Source organism: Trachinotus anak, unplaced genomic scaffold (genome assembly GCF_046630095.1).
Source record: "Trachinotus anak isolate AG129_WGS33_773 ecotype Australia unplaced genomic scaffold, CSIRO_AGI_Tana_v1 ptg000002l, whole genome shotgun sequence".
In the NCBI taxonomy this organism is placed as follows: Eukaryota; Metazoa; Chordata; class Actinopteri; order Carangiformes; family Carangidae; genus Trachinotus; species Trachinotus anak.
In genome coordinates this window covers 16,314,654-16,327,500 of record NW_027273853.1, presented here as the reverse complement: position 1 = coordinate 16,327,500, position 12,847 = coordinate 16,314,654, and the positions used below count along the sequence as shown (strand labels likewise).

The window sequence follows — 12,847 nt, the reverse complement described above, 5'->3', positions numbered from 1 at the left end:
GTAGTTAATTGCTTGGTCATTTTAAAATGGATTGATTGACTGATGCAGTGGACAAAATTACAATTCCAAACAAAATAAAAATAGAGCTGAAAGATTAGCTTTTCCACAGAAAATGAATAGGTAACACTTTTCTTAATGAATTAAGTATTTTTTAAGCAAAAATTACAAAACTATCATCAAATATTTGCTAGTTTTCCTGGTCTTTTATTGTATTAAATACAATGTTTTTGAGTATTTTAATGTTGGTCTGAATACATGAACATTTCTTAACAGTTTTCTGACATTTTTGTACCAGATAATCAATTAATTAACTGACAGTTTAATAAATATATTTTTAAAAGTTTGCTGTAGCCTTAAAATAAAATAACTGTAGGATGTCAAGATAAATGTTGGTCTGTGACAGTTCCATGTTTGACTGTCTACAATAACTCTGTGGTTTATCTTTCCTTTGTGGGGCTTCTGCTGCTTCCTGCTGGCTAAACAGTATGAATGTCTATTGTCTGCAGTTGTGTGATATGCGAGAGAGAGTGCGGCTGGTGTCAGTGTGGGGACAGGTGTGAGGTTACCTGAGAAAGGTGCTTAAACATGCCTGATGGCTGGATGACAGAATGACAGCAAAGAGAGAAAGGAGCAGGGGGGAAGAGGACGGACAGTAAGAAGGCAGGGTGAGGAAGAGAGATAGGAGGAAAGGAAAGATGTGTAAATGTTGATTCAAAAAGAAAGGAAATGATATGAATAGTAATGTTTGAAACAGAACAATTTGTTTGAAGGCAGACATTCGCGACGTGTCTTTCCCCTGACCCCTAACCCTGATCTCTGACCTTTTAGTTGTCTGGGCCAGACTGTGGTCAATGATTAAAAACCCTGCTGTGGCAAAAGGTGAAAAGAGAGCGAGTGAGCGAGAGAGAAAGAGAGAGAGAGCGAGAGAGGCAGGGAGGGAGGGATTGATGGGGGGAATTAGAGGGCGGAGGGCAGATTAAACAATGTTCTTTGCCTTGTGAATCTTTCATGCTGGTTTTTGAATTATACATCTGCTTTCATAAATGATTGAATAAGAATGATTATGTGGTGCCATGTCATTGTTTGTATATCTGTGTGTGTGTGTGTGTGTGTGTGTGTGTGTGTGTGTGTGTGTGTGTGTGTGTTCTCCATCTATTCGGGCATGTCAACGACAGAGGAAAAAGAAAATCTCTTCAGGAAGCAAGCCCCCCCCCCTTCTCATACCTCCCCCCTCGCCACTCTTGCTTTCATCCTCTTTTTTTCAGATTCCTAGGTCTTGCTTAATGTCTGCGTAGTGTGTGCACTTTTGAGCGTCTGCGTGCGTGACTGTGTGTGTGTGTGTCTGTGTGGGTGAACTTGACTGTGTTATTGTGCATGTGTGTAAATGGTTTCTTGTGATGGCTGGCACTTTTCTATGTGTGCGTGTGGTTGTGTGCACCTGTCTGAGCTGTGTGTGTTCACGTGTATATGTTTTCACATGTGTGTGTGTCTGTGTGTGTGTGTGTGTGTGTGTGTGTGTGTGTGTGTTCTCATAATTCACACACTGGAAGATGCCCCAGCCCCCCTCCTGGTCCTAACTGCCGTTGCTGTGGAGACTGTCAGCCACACACTTGCTCCTCAATGATCATTTGACAATGTAGGGGGTGAGGGTAAAGGGTGTGTGTGTGTGTGTGTGTCTGTGTGCCTATGTGTGCAATGTGGAGCGATTACTGTGTGATTAGTCAGGGTAGGAGTGGAGCAGAGTAAGGATGAGAGAGGAATGGAGATTAGATTAGAGGCAACAATGGAAAATCAGGTTAATGATACATATTATCTACATGAAAATCTTTCATAAAACCATCAACATGGGAAAGAAAAAAACGTGTGAGATAGAAGGCATGACAGACAGAGAGAGAGGATGTTTGTGTGTGTGTGTGTGTGCTGCATTCACATGTTGTTACCCAGAGCATACCATGACCTTAACATTGTATCATAAGGAAAAGAAAGTGGCATTTTGCTATCTCCCTCTCCCTAGACCTGGTGATATGCACCACACACATTACAGCAGGTTACTGTTTTCCCTCAGTGACTTGTCAGACGATCACAATCCAAGTGTCTTTTCAAAAATTGTGCTTTTTAAAATCGAATTACATTCCCAGTGGAAGGAGCATCAAGGTTTTTGATAGCTTGCAAATCATGGAATAAACAAAACCACCTTTTGCTTTATTCAAAGGATAAGGCTGGTTATATTCTATATTCTTCTAATTGTCAACAACTCCCATGAAAAGACCAAAACCATCAGTGTGTCCATCTGTCTCTCAGTATATTTAAGTTTCTGTTGTTGATGGTTTTTTTTTAAAATATAATACAAGACCTATCATGAGAGAAACAAGCAGTCACTGCCATGGCTACGTATTTTTCCACCTAGAAACTGCAGTGAACCAATGACAGTCTCATAAAAACAGATTCAGACAGCTAGGGTTTCATAAGTGACACAAATATGGAACCAATCCTGTCATCTTTCGGGGACAAAGGGCGGGCAAAATAAACTCAAAACCTTGTCAGTACAATGAGCTAGAGTTTTCATCAGCACACTGTGTCAGCCACGGCCAGTTACAAGCTAACGAACAGTATAAACAAATAGATGCTTACTGCGCTAACTGTTCTGATATGTCTGCTAGTCACTGATTTTGGTGCACAACAGACTCCTCATCTGAGTCTGGCTCTGACTGAGGCTCAAACATGTACCTGACTCTCTCTGATGTTTCCTCTAACAGTAACCATCTTGATATGCACTGCTCTTTTACTGGTCACCAAACCTTGTCAGTACAGAAAGTAAGAGTTTGCATTAGCACAGCCATTAACACTGTGTCAGCCACTACCAGTTACAAGCTAACAACATGACCAATTAACTATACTTACCATTCTGATATGTCTTCTAGTTGCTGATTTTGAGTGTTGTGGCTGAGTCTCTGTGACATTTCCCCCGCAAATCATATTGATACATGCTGCTATTTCACCTGTCAACCTAGCGCACACAGCAGTGGCGGGTGGGACACAAGCAGCGATCCAGATTTTTCAATGAGGAAGAAAGTGTAGATGTGCTTACAGCCATAGTTTAATTTTTTTTTTGCTTTACTGTGGGAAAAACCATGTTAGATGTTAAATATTTATCATAGCAGAGTATTTTTACATAGTTTAAAACACATCTGGAGAGGAACTTTAAACTCATCTGTTACATCTGAAAATGTATGTATCTACGTAATCTGTATAAAAATGAGTCACATATAAATGAACTATGGTGTCCATGTTTATCATTATGAAGGAATATATTATTTGGTAAAACAGTGTGGCTCACTGGTGCCGTTTTTGTAGTGTTTGGACAACAATCGAGCTTGAACCAAAGCTACCTCAGGTTTTGGCTACACAGACAATACATATTAGTACGAACAATTCATTGTTGGTTTTGGGCTTTTTATGGGATTTGTTGACAATGAGAGAAATAAAGATCATCACTAGATTTATCCTTGAATATTACGTGCAGTGTGCCCTACATGCTGAGATAATCCATCTCCAGTTCTTACAGTTTCACCAGGTCAAATCCAGCTGGAACGTCTCCATGAAGAATGCACACACACTCTGTGACATTTGTGTTTAATTTGTCAATGTATTCATTCACTCACATGCACACGCACACACATTATCTGCGGTGAGTCGATAGGGTGAGAAAGCCAGGTTGTTGACGTGTGTATTAGCCTGCCATATTTATTGGCTGCTGTGGTATTTTCGAGGGCTGGGTAGCTCTGTTCGACTTGACCTCTGCATTGATTTCCATGATACGTGTTAGGGCTACAAGGACACTGTGGCTTGTGATTTATGGCAGATGTCACATGAAAACACACACATGCGCACACACACACACACACACACACACACACACACACACACATAGTACAACACACACACACTTTTCACTCACCCTCAGGCTCCTGTACTGTCAGTGTGGCATTTGATAACTTCACTCCAAATATTTTTCATGCCTTGCACAGCAGCAGCAGCAGCAGCAGCTCTGCATACACAAATAAATACTTATTTCATGTTTGTGAATATTGTGATAGCGAGTTAGACTGTCCTTCAAAACAGAGTTCAGAACAGCAGAAAATAATTAATTTAAACAAAGAATCAAAACATAGCTCAAGTTCAGTGCAAACTTACTTCAAACTGTGTTTAAATATTGATGATATCCAGCATGGCTAGTTGTTTTGTGGTACAGACAGACTAAAACTGTCCTGAGAGCCTGTAATGATAGATTGAGGATGCCTTGGTGGTGGATCAGTATCCCTTAATTTGACTCTCTTGCCTCCCGATGCTTTCTTTTTTTCTGCTTCCCTCTCATTTCTTTCCTCCTTGTTTTTCATTTTACCTTGGTTAAGGTGGGCTCTGTGCTGGATGTGAGACCAGAATTCAATCTCTGCTTTTGGGTCTTTATTTTAAGTGGGCCACAAGATATTATTTGTAACTAAAACATATACATATGTTTATGTTTTAGTGGGTGGAGAAGCTGCTGGCACGCACACACGAGTGTGTTTTGGCTATGTTTCTATTCTGAATGTATGTGTGTGCAGAGTCTTTGTGTATTCATGTAGGAGGCCGAGATGGGTGCTGCCTCAAAGGAAGCTGCTGTCAGGCTCTCCTTTGCTGTTCATTGTGTGTGCATGTGTGTATGTGTCTTTATCTTTGTGTGCAACTGTGTGTGTGTGTTTGTGCTCACTAGCGTGTGCTGATGAAAACAGGGTCGCGGAGCTCCACCTCAAGGGCACTGTTATTAATGAGATGAATAAAAGACCATGACAACGGCTTGATAACACAGAGGAGATAAAAACCACACACAATTACAAACACACAAACATCATATGGGAGCCAGGCGATTTTCTCTTGCCAAGAAAAAAAAAAAACCAAGAATAAAAGTGCAAAAACAACCATAATCTATTTTTTATGTTTTATCCTCCAGAGACGGTGAAAATAAACCCAGAGAAAGAGTGTAAAGGAAAAAGAATGAATAAAACAACGTGTTTGGTAATGTCTCAACCAGAAAACAAACAAGTGAGCAAGTAAGCAAGCTATCCTAATTGGTCAAAGAGCTGGTGTCACTAATGAGCTCTTAATTAACAGAGGACTCACTTAAAGCACACATAGACACAGAAACTGCAACACACACACACACACACACACACACACACACATGCGCGCGCATGCACACACACACACAAACACACACACACAGTCATACAGGAAAACATGCCTGCTCTGTGATGTTTACATTCATTTAGAGCAAGCAGGATGCTTTGATGTGAGAACTGACATGCAAGCATACAATCACACAGAGTGCACACACACACACACACACACACACATGCGCATGCACGCACACACCCCCCCACACACACATACACATACACACACAGACACACACAGGCAGACGTGTACATGCAGTCTGCCATGCTCACTGAGCTGAAGAGATTGGGATAAATGCCAACAGATTTTGACCCGAGGTGATAACGACAACTCCTGGTAGCTTTCTCACACACACAAACACACGCGCGCACACATAGACATGACATGCACATGCTCAAAGTGCACACATACACCAACACGCACAGTAAAACTGTAATAAGCAGCTCGGTGTATGATAACGAGCAGATGGCAGGAGGATTAGCCAAATGAAAATACAGCAGCTAAAATTTGCCAGCATTAATATCGTTTACAGGGAGGTGGACTCCTTAACAACCACACATACACACACAGGCAAACACTCCTACATCTGCAGGACTGAGTGAAACAGAGAGAGAGAGAGAGTAGTCAAATACTCTGTCCTCTGCCCCTGCTGGTCCTGCACCATCTGCATGTTCATGAACCATGTCAAAACATAATTGATTGAATGTGTCAGTATATATATAAATGGTAGGTGGCCATGCGGATATTTTCCAATTTGTCTACTGAGATTTTGAGATTCAACATCTGTTAATTACTTTATAACATGCATGTCAAAACACAGGAAAGTTCTCGATGATACTTAACAAAAGCACTGTAAAAGAGTAGCAAAGAACACCTGCACTAGGTACAATGTTTATGTGCCCAAAACTTGATCTAATATGAGACAGATCCTTTGTTTTTTGGTATTGATCATATTGGTGCAATTCTAAAATACTTAGAACAAGATTTAATGTTCAAAGTATAGATACTTGAGCTATCGATCAACGCATCCTTACCTTGGAGTATTCATACACCAGATTTGGGAGAAAGCTGTTTTAATGAAAACCACTGAAAGTGAGTTCTTAGTATCCAGAGTAATCACAACATTGTTCCTGGAAAGACAAACTGCTTGTGCAAGCTGACCCTTTAATTCAGATAAATTCGATCTGTGATTCATTCAAACTTTCTGTAATGCAGATCACAGCATGCATCCTATGAAGGTACAAAAGAAGATTTAGACTTTTTGTTGAGAGAAAGTGTCACAAAGAAAAAAAATAAAAATGATAAATAAATCAGGAAAATTCTGTTGCACACATATTTACCTTCTGACACACATCAACAGATCGCACACACAAACACACACTCGGTTACAGGGCACATGTTTGCTCATGTGTGATCTCTCGCCACCTTGTTCTGCTTCTGATTGTATTTGCATAATCTGCATAATGATGCTGGCTTTAATTGCCCACGCCCAGGTAAGGGATCATGTGGTTAAGTGGGAGATCATAATTATGTAAATAATTGGCCTGACCACAGCAAGCTGCTACTCTCTGCCACCCATCTGGAGGGAGAGGAGGAGGAACATTACGAGAGAGCGAGAGAGGGAAAGAGAGAGAGAGAGAGAAATGGAGGAGAAAAAGAGGTGAGAAAATGAGGTGAAACAGAAGGAGACGAGGGGAGGTGTGAGAGAGAAAGGAGAGACAGAGGGATGAAGGAATGAGGACAGTTTGAGAGGAAGGTGGAGGAAGGAACATATGGTGAGAGTGATGGCTCAGAGGAAGAGGAGGAGGAGAATTAGAAGAAAGAGGAAATGTAAAGAGCGAAAAGGATGAAAGAAAGCTATGTGTGATTGTCTGCATGTTTAATCTGTTGATTAGTTCACCCGCAAGTTCCTGATCTCTTCCGTTTTAATGTAATGCTTGATTTAGTTTCCACTTTTAAGTTTGTCCCCATGAGACAGTTCTGTCTTCAGCTGTAGAAAAACCCAAACACACTTATACACACTTCAAAAATGAAGAAAGGACCTGCCGCACATCAAATAGTTGCCTCTACACAAAATCTAAAGGCCAAGTCTGGTGATATTCTTTATTTCTTTATTGTCTACAAATTCCATGAAAAGGAAAAACCAACAATAAATTTACCCTACAAACAGGTATTGTATGTATCATATTCCTCTGTGCCATAGAGCTGCAAGTGGACATATAATTTGCACACACATGTGTCAGGGCTCATGTCTCGATCAGGAAAACAGATAACAGATGTGAAGAGAGGAGTCTAGTCATGTGATTACAAGCTCACATACAGAATTAGATTCACATTGTACATATAGTCATCTGAAATATCCAGAAATTTCAGAAACAGATCAAATACACATGTAATTCAAAGGAACAATTAGGGAGGCTGCTAAATAAATGATATATACAGTGCACTCTGAGAGTTTTCAGACCCCTTCACTTATTTCACATTTTGTTATGTTGCAGCCTTATGATAAAATCATTTGAATTCATTCTCCCCTCATCAATCTACATTCAGTACATCATAATGACAAAGCAAAAACTGAATTTAAGATTTTTTTTCAAATTTATTAAAAAGGAAAAACTGAAATATCACATTGTCATAAGTATTCAGATCCTTTGCTGTGACACTTGAAATTTAACTCAGGTGCCTCCCATTTCTCTTCATCTTTGAGATGTTTCTACAGCTTGATTGGAGTGCGCCTGTGGTCAACTCAATTGATTGGACATCATTTGGAAAGTACACACCTGTCTATACAAGGTCTCACAGCTGACAATTAACATCAGGGCAAAAACATGAGGAGGAAGGAGCTCAGAGACAGAGTGTCCTCCATAAATCTTAAATGGAGGAAGTCTGGAACAACCAGGGCTCTACCTAAAGCTGATCGCCTGACGAAACTGAGCAGGAGGGAGAGGGGCTTTGGTAAGAGAGTTGACTAAGAACCTGATGGTCACTCTGACTGAGCTCCAAAGAGCCTTTGTGGAGATGGGAGAAACTTCCAGAAGGACAACCATCACTGCAGCACTCCCCAGATCTGGGCTCACAGCAGAGAGGCCAGACTGAATCCTCTCCACAGTTTGCAAAAAGCAGCTTAAAGACTCTCAGACTGAGAAACTAGATTCTCTGGTCTGATTCAATTCAATTCAATTTTATTTGTATAGCGCCAAATCATAATATACATTATCTCGAGGCACTTTAGGGTAAGGCTGAGACCTTACTTTGTTATAGAGAAAAACCCAACAGTTCCCACAAAGAGCAAGCGCTTGGCGACAGGGGGGAGGAAAAACTCCCTTTTAACAGGAAGAAACCTCCAACAGAACCAGGCTCAGGGTGGGCGGCCGTCTGCCTCGACCGGTTGGGTTTAGGAGGAGAAAGGGGGGGGGGGGGGGGGGGGGAGGAGAGAGGAGAAAAGAGAGAGAGATGGCTGGTGAAACCAAGATTGAACTGTTTGGCTTCAGTTCTAAGTTTCATGTCTGGAAGAAACTAGACATGATGCAAGCTGGTGGCTGCTGTGGGGATGCTTTTTAACAGGTTGGACAGGGAGACTGGTCAGGGTTGAAGGAAAGCTGAACAGAGCACAGTGCAGGGAGATCCTTAGTGAAAACCTGGTCTAAGGCACTCTGGATCTCAGACTGGGCCAAAGACACACCTTCCAACAGGACAATGACCCTAACCACACAGCCAAGACCACGCAGGAGTGGCTTAGGGACAAGTCTGTGAATATCCTTGAGCCAGAGCCCTTGACTTGAACCCAATTGAGCATCTGTGGAGAGACCTGGAAAATGGCTGTTCACCGACGGTCGCCATCCAACCTTACAGAGCTTGAGAGGATCTGCAGAGAAGAACGGCAGAAAATCCCCCGAATCAAAGCTTGTTGCGTCAGAGTACTCAAAGCTACACATATAATCCCAATTAGAGCTGAAAGAAAAAAATAATAGATAAATAGATGACGTAACACCAACGTAGATTAAGATACAAAATTATTTACATTTCAAAAACCTTAACATATAAAATTTCATTAACTGAGCACACTCCATCTGTTGATGATGATTGTGTGGTATGATAAAAAGCTCCAGTGAAGCTTATGAATGGGTTTTGAGCTATAGGTTGCTTGGTCAGCTGCTGTTTCCAAGATAAATAAGTCTGTAAAATGTATACAAATTTCATCACAAATGAGCAAACTCCTAAAAAAAAAACTCCTGAAAGCACCTGAACAGCCACTAAATAGCAACTTGACCTAAAATTGTTTTTATCAGCATTAATAATTGCATTATTAGAATTGTGAGGACTTTACATTGAACATTTATTCTTAATTCCCAAAATGCCCCCCTGTAAGAGCATCAAATCCTGTGAAATGTCTTTATTCTGGAAGATTATGGAAGTGTAGTGGTACAGAAACACACACACACACACACACACACACACTCACACACACACACACACACAGACATGCAAGTACACACACACGCCTGCCACTGTATCCGCTGCACAGATGGTAAAGGCAGCAGCCCCTTTACACAGACAAAGGGAAGGTAATTCTCTCTGCAGGATGTGAACAGAGCTGGAGCTGGAAAGGAGCAGCACACATCAACACTCCCCTCCCTGTTTCCTCTTCTCAGCCCCAGGCCAACAAACAACACAGGGGTAAACTGACAATGTGAGCGCTTGTGTTGTGTGTGCATGAAATGTGTGTGTGTGTGTGTGTGTGTGTGTGTGTGTGTGTGTGTGCGCACGTTGCTGACATAGGCTTGAGGAGGAGAGACAGGAAAAATAAGAGAAGAGGGGAGAGAGGGAGAAAATGAGAGAGAGATAAAATGAAAAAGAGAGGGAGAGTGCAGAGAGGGAGGAGGTAATAAACAGGATTAGTGCTTATCTTTACAGCACTGTGTGTGTGTGTGTGTGTGTGTGTGTGTGTGTGTGTGTGTGTGCGTGCCCGCGTGTATGTGTGTGTGTGTGTGTTTTGCCTGAGGACAGAGTGACTGACTCCAGCATTACCTTTGCCAATGTGTCTCCATCCCCAGGTAGGCCTATCTCTTCTCTCTGGACTCCCTCTGCTTTGTGTGCGCTGGTACACAATGTACTTTATGTGCGTGCATGTGTGAGTGTATGTGTGTGTACATGCACTCACCTCTATAGTCACTCTGGGTAAGGTCTGTGTACTTTGAGGGTGTGTGTACAAGTGAGAATAAATACATGTACATTCAGTGTGTGTGTGTTTAGTGATACAGTAGTGAATCTGTTCTAATACATGTGTGTGTGCATTTCTGCAAACTGTTTTGCATGGTAATTTTGAACACACAACTGCACTGTGTGTGTGTATGTGTGTGTGTGTGTGTGTGTGTGCAGCTGCCTGAGGATAAAGAGTGTACTCACCTTCTTGTTGCCTTTGCAGTTTGTCTGAATTGCCAATAAATCTCGCTACAGAGTGTGTGTATGCACGTGTATGTCTGTGTGTGTCTCTGTATGTGTGTTTGTGTAAATGCTCAGAAGGTGGGTTCAGTTGCCATTATAATGCTTGTCCAGCCATGTAGCACCATTGTTTGTGACAGTGTTTCTGTTTGTAATCTCCTACCTGACCAGAGCTAACAGGCTGCTACAGCGTCTCACTTTCACTGGATGGGGAAGGAGGAATACATTTAAATAATCAGGGGTTTGGGTTCATGGCTGATATTATGCCTCGCTGCTTTTGTAAATGAGCATCTGTGTGTGTGTGTGTTTATGTGCGAGCAACCGCATCTGTTTTCAAAGACATCTGTGGATGTCTTGGTGGATTGTTCTTGTAGCAGTATCCCCAGCTCTATACTCTTCTTCACTAGAGATGAATAGACAGAGAGCAAGCAAGGAAGGATGCATGTGCTTGTGTGTTTGTGCATATAAATGTGTGTATGCTTGGGTGTGTGATGGATAGAGGGCTTTATGAGAGAGGAATAGGCTAATGACCAGGTCTCCAGAGGCAGTAAGATTCCTGGAGCTATTACTGCCGGAGTTCATAATGGCCTCTGTGCTTGGCCTCTTTTACACGCTACTTAATGGGGGATCCAACAGTCCACTGCCAAGTATAACCCACCCAGAGAATACACACCGCTGTGCGGTTTGACCCCACCACTGCACACAAACACACACAGAGCAGCACATCTTCAAGCAGAAGCTTCTTCCATGCACCTGCAGTTGTATACACACCAGCTCATGTGTCTGTTTTACAGTGTGTCTTTCCCCCACACACACACACACGCACGCACACACACACACGCACACACACACACACACTATACTGCACAACCTGTATAGGTCACAAAGGATGGAGGTGAGACACCCACCTCAGAGAAAACTGAGAGTGTCTGCCTGCAGTGCACAGCCAAACCATAAATCATGTCAGGCTGCACACACACACACACACACACACACACACACACACACACAAAACCGCTTCTCTCTTGTGTAGGTTTGAGTACAAGAGAGAGGGATTTGGGGATTATAGAGGAGCCTCACTTTTTTCTTTTCTTTTTCGTTGCTTCCTTCAGTACTTGTTGTTACCATAGAGAGAAAAGTAGGGAAGTAGGGGGCCGCTAATCTGTGTGCATGAGTGGTGTGTGTGTCTGTGTGTGTGCATGAATGTACAAATGAGTGTCTGTTAGGGTGTATGCATACCGGTTTGTGTTTATGCATGCTAGTGTGTGTGCTTCTTTCATCACTGAATGGATCTCAGGGAAAGACTTGAAGGAGACAGACTATTCATTGAGGAAAACATCAACACTGTTCGGTGTTACTTTGCGTTTGGCATCTTAGAAATGCAAGGGTAGGAGAGGGAGGAGTGGGAGGAGAGGGGGAGACATAAAAAGTAAGCGGGAAGAGGAGGATGGACAAGGTAGAAATCTGCACTCGGAAGCGCAAATCAATGCAAAACAGCTGTTAAATAGCTGCAAAGTGGAGCAGCTGCTTGGGAGATGAGGAGAGAGGGATCGGGAGATGAAGGGATGTATGATCAAGAAACAGACAGGGACACAGAGAGAGAGAGAGAGAGAGAGAGGGGCCCAGGGGAGACACTGAAATATTAGACTAAATGAAGCAGGCTGAGTGAGCTTATAGCACATGATGACAGATGAATATTAATAAACATGTTTGTGCCTTGAAACTTCATCGAAGTGTGTTTTTGACGCCAGTAAATACCATAAATCTCATGAATTAATTATTTTTTCAAGTAAATTTCGCCTTACATAACTCATACTATGGTGTGAAGTAGAATGTCAGATAAACACTCAATATTTTATTATTATTAAAGTAAATGCATTAAAAGTGAGAAATACATAATTTGGTTCTTTAAAAACCAAATTTAAAGGATCCTCATCAAAAATATCTGCTCAGTAGACTTATATCAGCCTCACAGCTATTAATAATTTGAGTTAAATTGGCCTCTGTTTTTCTCTGTACAGTGTGAGTGTACAGTGAAGCAGCAGGAGGAGCTGACTGGAATAGATCTGACTGTCTCCAGCGGACAGTAAACATGTCCAGGCCTTGAGATATCAGCAGTCTGGGGCCACATCTTCCTTCTCTCCATCCCTCAGTCTCTCCAGGGAGCATCAGTGGAGCAGGTGCTCGCCCT

At 42.1% G+C, this 12,847-nt stretch overlaps 1 protein-coding gene across 1 annotated transcript in view; it reads left to right on the top strand.

Moving 5' to 3' along the window:
- The window catches only part of LOC139634914 (genetic suppressor element 1-like), a 37,925-nt gene that overhangs the window by 1,198 nt on the left and 23,880 nt on the right, over positions 1 to 12,847 (top strand). The gene's annotated exons all lie outside the window — the stretch shown is intronic.